The sequence below is a fragment of the Equus asinus genome, chromosome 19 (assembly GCF_041296235.1).
Source record: "Equus asinus isolate D_3611 breed Donkey chromosome 19, EquAss-T2T_v2, whole genome shotgun sequence".
Classification (NCBI taxonomy): domain Eukaryota; kingdom Metazoa; phylum Chordata; class Mammalia; order Perissodactyla; family Equidae; genus Equus; species Equus asinus.
Window position 1 is genome coordinate 7,083,207 of NC_091808.1, and position 10,519 is coordinate 7,093,725.

Below are 10,519 nucleotides of genomic sequence, written 5' to 3' on the forward strand. Positions count from 1 at the left end.
CCAGTGAGGCAGCTGTGTAACATTGGAGCCGATGTCAGTCTAGCCCTCCGCCACCTGGGTCATGAGAAGCATCCCGGTGAGCAAGGTGAGGGTTGCATTGTCTTTTCGGACTTGACCTCCAAGTTGTGCATCACTTTGACCACATCCTGTAGCTGCAAGTGAATCAGACCCCAGCCCACACTCAACGGGGAGGGAAATTAGGCTCCACGTGGGACAGAGGAGTGGCTGGGGTCTAGCAGACCCTGGGAGAGGGAGGCGGTGCTGCAGCCGGCTTTGGAAATTACGGTCTTCCACAGAGGAGGTGTCTGTCCTTTTCTGGGAGCCTGGTTTCAGTTGAAATGCAGAGGTTGGGCAAGGAAGTGCTCCTGAGGGCTCAGCAGAAAGTGGAGGGGGAGAGCAGGGGGAGGTGGACTTAGGTGGAAGGACGTCAAACAGGGCTGGGACCTAGAGCGTGAAATTTAAAGGCGTGCAACGGAGCACCTCCCTGAATCTGGCATCTGGGTGCCACCCCATCTCACCCTAGTCCTGGTGCCAAAGCAGGAGCAAGAAGAAACTTAGGTATGAGTGGAAGTTAGCCCAAGATCACTCCAGGGACAGGGCAGCTGAGAGCACCACGGCACGTAGTGTCCTTGGGCTCCTGGTCAGTGGCCTTGAGGAGACTCACGGTCAATAACCCTTAGTCAAGAGCCAAGTAAACTATTGATGAAGGAGATTCTGACACTTTGAAGGCATATCCTCCCAGGTGCCTAGGAGAGAGAGGGTATTAGCAAGCCCCATAAAGATCCATTTCTTAATCAAATCAACATTGGTCCATGAAGGTTGGAGATCTTAAGTTAATAAAGAGGAATTTGAGAGGCCCTGGGAATGTTTAGAACACCACGTCCCGGGCTATATCAGGTGTGTCACATCTTTCCTGCTTTGTCACATGGCTTGTGAACTGACTCCACTCAACGGAGGGAGACAGGCTGGGGACACCAGTGAAAGAAGGGACATCCTATGCTCTGCCAGACAAAGTCCCAGTGATGAAAAACCCTGGCTCCTCCACTAACCTCTCTGACTCATTGCTGTTACTGTCTGGGGAGCAAGGTCTAGTTTTAATTATCATTTTAAAATTCAGGCTTTAGATTATTCCTCTCCCATATTCCTGATGCTGGTGAAGCCTGAAGAACTAATGATTATGGTAAGGATAAAATCTGTCCCATGTGTAGAACGCTCTAGTGTTTAAAACAAATTCACATTATTTGTTTGATCCTTAAAACAAGCTGGTAAGGGATGCAAGACAGGATTTCGCATGGCCCCCTGGCAGGTGATCTCTCCAAGGCTTCCCGCCTGGTTGGTTTAAGACTTGCAACAAGAACTCACCCCCTGACTCCAGGTTGGGTGGTCTTCCAGCCTTAAAAACATCCTCAGGTCTTTCCTCTGCAGAAAATCCAATTCCTCAATCTTCACTTCTTTTGCTTCGTTTTCTGTCATTAAAAGAACTTCTGGAAAGAAAAGGCAGCAGTCATCTTCTTTGCTTCCCATTCTTGACTCGTCTGCAACCTACCTTTGGTTTTCACCAAAGGGCAACATCTGGGGACATCTGTCAACATCCGGGGAGCTGAATCTGAACAGCGGTGGCCCAGACGAGTCCTGCTCTCCTCCTCTTCCTAAAGTTCTTAAATCCTTGCCCCATTGCAGGCACCTCCCGCTCAGGGCAGCAGATTGGGGAGTAGAACCGCTGGGCTTCCCTCCCTGTTGAATTTCCCAGGCACACTGTCTTACGTTGTCTACTGGCTCCGCTAGAATAGATTTCTCTGGAAGTTGTTCCACCTCTTAACCTCCAGAGCAGAGGCAGTCATGGACCTGTGTCCCCTACAGTCTTCTGGGAGGAGAGAGGAAAGGACAGCCCTCAGGAGGAGGTGGCAGCAACAGCCCTTCTTCCAGAACTGAATTCCCCCAGGACCCCACCGTTGTGGCCGACCGAGTTAGACTTCTTTAAAAGCCTGGTGGGCGGGCTCCCCAGTCGGCATCCCATTTCAGGATGTGAGCCGTTTGGAAACCTTTGCTCTCAGCTGTGCGGTGGCTACACCTGGGACAGGACACTCCACCCCTGTGATACCTGCTCCATAATGGTTCATGTCTTTATTCTGTGGTCTGTTGATAACGTCAGCTCCTCGAGAGAGAAAAGACTGCACCTCCTAAAGCGCCATCTTGAGCGAAAAGAATGCACACCATGACGTGCCGAGGTAGACTGAGTAGTTGGCATGGATCCCAGCGAATCAGACCCACTCGGGATTATATTGGTTCCAGTCATCAGTCATTGCACATGTTTAAGGTAATCGCAATGAAAATGGGGATAAAAATACCAAAAAGGGGAATCTCTGAAAGGTAACTGGCAAGGGGTCTTTTTAAAAAATATCTTGAGATAATTGTGGATTCACATGCAGTTGAAAAAAATGCCCTCCCCTTGTGACATCCTTCAAAACTGCAGGGTACTATTGTAGTCAGGATATTGACATCAATATAGTCGAGATATAGAGCATTTCCATCACCATAAGGACCCCTCATGTTGCCCTTTTATAGCCACACCCACTTTCTTCCTACTCCCACCCAGTTCTGAGCCCCTGGCAGCCACTAATCTGTTTTCCATTTCTGTAATTTTATCATTTTAAGAATGTCATATAAATGGAATCATATAATATATAAGATTTTGAGATTGGCTTCTTCCACTCAGCATAATTCTCTGGAGATTTGTCCACATTGTTGTGTGGATAAATAATTCATTCCTTTTCATCGCTGAGTAGTATTCCATGGCGTGGATATACCGGAGTTTGTTTCACCATTCACTCGCTGAAGGACATTTGAGTTGCTTGCAGTTTTTTGCTATTATGAATGAAGCTGCTATGAACATTTGTGTACAGGTTTGCATGAACACCTCCTTTCAATTCTCTGAGATAAATGCCCAAGGGCAAAGAGCTTTTAACCCTTGATATAGTGGTTGGGGAGAAAGATGTCTTAGAGTTCCCGAAAACCAGGGGAAATAACTTCTGAGAAAAAGAAGGCAGGAGTGGGGAGAACCAACCAATTTGCCAACCCCTCCGTTTGCAGTGGCGCAAGAAGCAGCATGTGGCTGAGTTCATTTGTATTTCACGGTCTACATCTCGGTGTTCTCTTCCTCTGTGCAGACACCAACAAGAATAGAAAGAACTAGAGAAGTAGATGAAGGATCTGGGACCTCTGCTCGAAAGATTAATTTTAAAACACAGAATTGAGAACTCTGCAGTTACTGCATCCCTTGTGATAGACGGCGGTGACAATAGAATGTGAATGTTTGGTCATGTCACTCTCAGGACGTCCTTCAGGTGTTAGAAGGGGACTGATTTAAATCGGGAGCCTTTTGTAAAAGCTGAGTCACAGTGATTATGTAGCATCTAGGAAGATCTCAAAGAAAAGGGCGTCCTCTCAATCTAAATTTATTTATTAAAAAGCAAAAGAAATTTTAAGAAAATTTCACTTTCATGTTAATTATGCAGAATGATGACTATAAAAAGATAAGTATAAGGCCGGCGTGTGAGTCAGGAGCACAACAGCTAAATAAAAACTTACATCGAAGGCAATGAACAGAGATTTGTTCCCTACAGAGAGTCAAATGAGTTCTTGTGGAGGAAAATGCTGAGCGACAGCCTCAGAACACAGAATAAGGGATAGAGAAGTGAAAAGATGGTAGCTAAAATAACAGACGTGGAAGAATTTTGACAATAAACCAATCTAATAATATTCCCCAAAGGGAAAAAGAATAAACGAAGCAGAAACAGTATTTGAATATAGAAAAGAATTTTTTTAAACCAGCTTTCAGACCTAATAAGACTTGAATATGAAAAGCAGTATGGCCAGACTCTTAAGAAACTTCATTAAAAGCTGGTAACACCCAGACTTACCTGAATTACTTTTTTATAAAGTCAAATGCTATCAAAGAATTTTACAGATATTCAGAGAGGAGAAGAAAAAAAACCTCCAAATGTGTAATGTGTTATCTTTAAAGAAATGAAAATCAGATTATTCACAGACTCCTTTGCAAGTTCAACCTAAGAAAATTGATTTGCTTGGAAAAAAGGAAAGGCAATAAGATGTGATTTTTAATAATTTTTTATCTGGAGAATTTGTAATTGATATTTGCAAGCAGAAAGCTGAAGAATATTCTTATAACACAGCATCATAATGCTATTTCTAAAATAGTAACTTACAAATGTTCTTAAGATTCCAGACACAGAATTATATTTAAGAATGATGGCGTTTTGTTGAAAGAAATTGGATAAGCGATGAGGACTAGAATCAACTAAACATAGAAAAATCACAATATTTCTCTTAAATTTGCACGTGAATTTGAAGCCATAACTTAAATAATAAAACTAATAAAAAACGAATAATAAAAACTTGAGTAATGTTACAATGTGGTTTACAGTCTCAGATAAAATTACAGAAGATTGGGTGGCATTGGAATAATAAATCAAAGTTTGATAATCTTGATCTCCTGTAAAAGGAAGTAAAACGTGCTTGATTTTTCTTTCAGCATGAAAACATATAAACGTAGGTTCAAGACTTTTTTGGAAAGCTATAAAGTAAATACCAGTAAAACTGAAATCAGATTTTAAACCTCTGATTTCTGAAGAAGTGAAAGCAAATAAAACACAGTGTTTATAACAGAAGATGGAGAAAAAGCAAGATGGTAGAACAAGAAAATACATACAAGATCAGAAAAGACCTAGCAAAATATTACGTCAATAAAAGAGCTTTGGTTCTCTTATTGAATGGCATGTTCTGTATCATATTTTTAAAAATTCATTAACTGGCTTTCTATAGGAAATCCATTTAAGAGAAACAGAAGGTTAGACATAAACTCTGGACCAAAAACAACAACGACAATAATAAAGACAGCAATAACAAAATTACTATCAGACAAAGAGTTTTAGGCAGAAAACATGAAGCAGGACCCAAAATCGTTTTATATAGAGATAAAAAAGCCATTCATGGCTAAGCCACATCACAAAATGTGTGTGTACACTAAGTCGCTTCGTGTGGAAATTCAGAAAAGCAAAACTTTTTATTTTTTTAAGTCATAACTGAGTGGAAGATGTTAGCACTATTCTAAAGAGCTGTGTTGATGCTGTGGAAAACAGAGCGTCTCTGAACCGTCAAAGGAGTGAGGGGAAATAATTGATGCATGTTACACCTGGTGCTCTATACGGTTTCAAAAACGTAAATATTAGTTTTGTAAGCACTCAACTTTTGCACATGAGATGTGGGCAAAGGGTCATGGAAAAACAAATTCTGGTTCTCTTTGAGCTAATTGACCGCAAAATTTCTTTGGCAGTGCTCTCCTCTGGGATTTACTCATAGCACCCCTGGCTCACCTGCTATGCCTTTGGTTCTGAGGCACATGGGGCCACACTGGGACACTTGATCACATGGAACAGAGGCAATGGGCGTCTGGAAGGACCTCATGTTAAATTTCCATGGCTGTCTTTGTGATATGTCCAGAGGCATGTTTAAACACTCCTCTGCTGGTGTAATTATCATCTCCTTAACTTCTTAGGTAATCAATCAGTGTTTATTACAGCCACTATATGTTTGACACTGGGGTGAAAATGTGTTTTATCCATCAGTGTCTAAACAGCCCAGTTGGTCTGGGAAAGTTGAAAACCGATTTTTATTTCAATTTTTGGGGGAAGCAATTGGTTTTTTAAAGTATGCACAAATAATAGATGAATACATTCTTACTGTAAAAGTTTCAAAGATACATTAATACACTGAGCAAGAGGGCAAACTCACCTTTCCTTCTTCTGTTTAATCCTATTCACATCCTGGACTTATCCACTGCCAATATTATACTTTACATCTTTTCAAGGCCACTTCTAGGCACACATAAACACTTTTTAAAAAATCCAAAACCTCTTTATTTTGACATAATTCTGGATTCACATGGAGTTGTAAGAGCCTGCATCCCCCTCCCCCCAACCCTGGTAACATCTTGCATACCTCTAGCGGTCACATCACAACCAGGAAACTGACAACGATACACTGCTGACCTTATTCAGATTTCCTCAGTTTCACGTGCCCTCCCTTCCGTGTGTATCTATTTAGTTCTGTGCAACTTTGTTGCATATGTAGATTTCTTTGACCACCGCCAAAGTCAAGGCATGCAATAGTTCACACACTGTTTGAGCTTTTTATTGAAGGATAATGTAAATTCAGAGATGTGCCCATATCGTGAGTGGCCAAGAAGATAAATTTTCACAAATGGAAACTCACCCATGTCACCAACACAGAGATGAAGAAATAGAACATTTCCAGCCCCCAGACTGCGTTTTCATACCCCCATCAGTCACTGTTCATTAAGGGCAACCACAATCCTGACTTCTAACAGCATAGATTAGTTTTGCCTTTTTTAAAAAATAGAAATAGAATTATATGATACAGTCTCTTTTGTGTATGGATTATTTCACTCAGTATTGTATTTGTGAGATTTTAATAATATTCTTGCATAGAGCTGCAGATTACTCATTTATAACCGGATAGTCTTCCACTGTGTGAATATACTACAATTTGTTGATCCATTCTACTGCTGCTGAGCACATGTATAGTTTCCAATTTGGGGCTATTTTGAATAGTGCTGCTATGAATATTTTAGTCTATGTCTTTTGGGAAATGTAAGTGAAAATTTCCGTTGAGTATCTGCTGAGAAGTGGAATTTCTGGGTCATGAGTTATGCATATTCAGCTTATTAAATACTGATGATCAGTTTTCCAAATTGTGATACCAATTTACCCTCCCACCAGCAGCATGAGTTCCAGCTGCTCCACATCCTCACCAACACTCGGTATTCCAGTCGTTCCCCCCGTTCTGTTGTGTCTGTAGTAGTAGCTCCTGGATGGCTAATGTAGCTGCACATATTTCCATGTGCTCCTGTGTCATTTGAATTTCTATATTTGTTAATTATCCAAGTCTTCACTTATTTTTCTATTGGCTTTTCTCTATGTAGCTTATTGATTTATAATATTCTTTATTCCTGACATGAGTCCTTTTTTGGATATATGTACTGCCAATATCTTCTCTCAGTCTCTGCCTCATCTTTACACTCTCCTAAGAGTGCCTTTTGGTGAAAAGAGGTTCTTAATTTTAATACAGTTTTATTGATTGTTCTGTGGGGGTTCTGGCTATAAAGTCAATGCCCTTTGTGTCCCATTTAAGAAATCTTTGCCTACTCCAAAGTCATGAAGATGCACTCTTTTGTCTTCTTCTAAAAGTGTTATTACATTATCTTTCACATACGGTTCTGCAAGGTATCTAGGATTGATTTTTTATGTAAGTGTAAGACAGGAGTCAAGATACAGTTTTTTCCATATAGGAGAGCCAATGAATCCAGCAAAATTTGTTGAAAAGTTTGTTTACCTCCCAAGTGCCTTGCTTGCCATGTCATTTTTATCATAAATCAATCACTATATATGTATGGTCTGTTTCTGGACTTATTCTACTCTATCAGTCTATTTGTCTATCCTTTCACATATCAATACTACATCCTTTTAGTTGTAGCTGATAGGTTTTGATAGGTGGGAGTTTTCTTCTTCAAGACTGCCTCAGCTGTTCTTGGCGAGGGGCAGCCCTGGCAGGACCTCATGTGCTGTGTTGTGAAGGTCTTCGAGGACTTCAAGGAATAGGTGGATTTGCACACATTTGAATTTTTAAAAATTGGTTTAATCACAATGCAGGGTCTGTGGGGTGGTCAGACCAGGTGGGCAGCTATTACTACAGTCCGTGAATGTTGTGATAGTAGCTGTGGAATGAATGGGTCAGAAAGAGTCCGGTCCCCCTCTCCAGGCCCTGTGCTCCCTGCTCTCTCTGCCCCAGCTGCCCTGGCCTTTTCTCAGCCCCTCTTTCTTCCCATGCTCCTTCCTGCCACTGGGCCTTTGTACATGCTGTTCTATCTGACTGAAATTCTCTAGCCACTACATTTGATCTTGTTCACTGCTCCTCATCCTCCATATGTCAGCTCAGATGGATTTTCCACAGAAAGCCATCCTGGAGGATGCTAACGACAATGACAACAAAGACAATTATTTATTCAATAGCTACTGTGGAAATTAATAAAAGAAACCTTAACTAAATTGGAGTCTGGAAGACCTGTAGGGGTAGCTCTCAAGCCCTATCACACGTTGTCAATTACACTAAACAGGAAGAGACCTATCTCTCATCTTAGACAGGAAGTACAACTACTTTACCACTGAAGGAAGATTTCTCTCCCCACCCGGCAACAAGCCAGTCAATGAGAAATGCTGCAGCTCCGCCAAAAAGAAGCCATTGGTACCCTGAACTGTTATTTCCCCCAATTGACTTTTGTATAGAACAACGCCTCCCTACTCCCCCTTTTTCTCTAGAAAAACAGCTCCCCTCCTTTCTTTTCTGGATTTGCCAATGATTTGCCATAGTATGCACATCCTGAAATGCACTTCTTCAGTCTATTCCCCAAAAAACTCATTTTGAGATAAAATAACAGGCAAATTTGCTTTCTAAGTTGACTCTCCCCAGTACCAGGTTCCACTCTAGATGCTGAGGATGCAGCAGTCAACAAAACAGATAAAGCTCTTCCTGATGTGGGTTACATTCTAGCGGGAGAGAGAAACCACAAACAAAAGATTACGTAACAAATTGGACGCTGATAAGTCCTAAGAAGAAAGCTTAATCAAGCTTTCACTATCTCTGGGACTCCAAGCAATTTATTTAACTTTTCTGAGATAAGGACACCTTCCCTGCCCATGTTACAGTCTCATATTGGGGATAAACTGAAGAACAGACACCCTTGTATTTTCAAAATGATCAAGCGCTGTATTCAAGGTACCATTAGCCGAGTCTTAGAGTCCAGTGTCTCATCTCCTGTGCATGTTAGTGCTGTGCTCCACTTGGCAAACCCCTTCTAATGGGAGGGTGTTTTGATCACCTGCACATCCAGGATTCTGGGTAGAGGGGTACCCTAAACAGACATGACCTCTGACCTTGCAGCACTCCCAGCTCACAAGCCAGCCATTAAGTCTGATTTCGGGAGAAGCGAAGCTTTCATCCCTTTGATGACCACAGTCAACATCTCCCATCCGGGCTGTGCCAGGGAAGAAACAGCTTTACAGATTGTTGTATTTTCATTTCCTCCCAGTTCCTTCCAGGAGATGCAAAAGCTTAATTGCTGAGTGTGTGGGTTTATTTTTCTGTTTGGTGCTGCTATGAGATATTTTAAGATGTTCTTTGAGAGGAAAAAATAATTCCAAGAAAGAACCTTCTGGTGTTGCAAACTCTAGGGTTTTCTTGTGATAAGATGTGGCATGAAGGCATAAAAGAAAAAAAAGATTCTTTGAAAATTTTCATTGTTTCTGGATTTCTCCAAGGAAAGCTCATCCACACGTGTGGTTTTGGGCGTGGAATTGCTCATGTTCACTAATGAGCAACAGGCTGCTTCTGCTTATGGTTCAAGGTCCTTGGAGACTTGACAGGAGGAGCTGAAGGAGCCTCCAAGATCCTGGAGGCTTCCACATGCGGCTCAGGGAGGGCACTAGCCCTGTTTCATGCCAGCTCTGTTTCCCGCCATACTGCCCACCTGTGTGGTGTCCTCCACTCTCCCGATGACAGGCTGAGGTCCTTCTGGACATGGCGGATGTGGCCTTGACTGGGGGTCTGTAGTGTGTCAACTTCCAGGCCAACTTTGGAAACCAAACCTGATTCCTGAGAGCCCGGGGAGTGGGGTTTGTCAGCGGCACACCTCTGATGGGGCAGGCAGCGGACGGCGGCCCACGCGGCTGTCACGAGGTGTAGCAGCCCCTCCCCTTTTGGACTTGTTCATCCAGCCTGAGCCCCATCTTCATCTACTTCTGTTTAGTCCTTTTATTTTAAAGATCGCTTGTTGTACCCATTCTTGTTTACAAATTTAGTTATAGAAAGTAAGAAATGAAAGAAAAACCACTTACCTTCTCAATCTGTCACCTAGTACGTAGCTATTCTTTACAGGTGTAGCCTTCCTGAATTCATCCTAAATTGGCTCAGATCTACTTATATTCATGGGCAGATACATTTATATAAAACAGAGTCATTATATATATATATATATATACACACAAATATATAAGTATATCTATGTGTGTGTGTCTGGTGTGTGTGTTTGATGTGTGTTGTATGCACAAATATAACTTTTTCAACTTAATATTCATGGACCAATTTCTAGATCAGTATGTGCAGCTTTACCTCATTTTTAATGGCTTCATAGCATTCTTCTATTCAACTATATAGTAATTTATTCCGTCATCCTCTTCTGTTAGAAATGGAGATGCTTTCCCAGTTTTTTCCTGTATTTTTCCCATTTATTTCCTAGCAATCTAACAATACTGAACATCCTGGAACATATCTGAGCTATTATTTTCATAGGATGGATTCTTGGCAGTGTCATTATGGGGTCAAGGGGTATGTGTTCAGCTATTCTGTTCAAAACAGGGCGGTACTA

General features: G+C 41.7%; 1 long non-coding RNA gene across 1 annotated transcript in view; it reads left to right on the forward strand.

Annotated features, from left to right (window-relative positions):
- Positions 1–10,519, forward strand: part of LOC139041033 (uncharacterized) — a 34,907-nt gene that overhangs the window by 7,251 nt on the left and 17,137 nt on the right. The gene's annotated exons all lie outside the window — the stretch shown is intronic.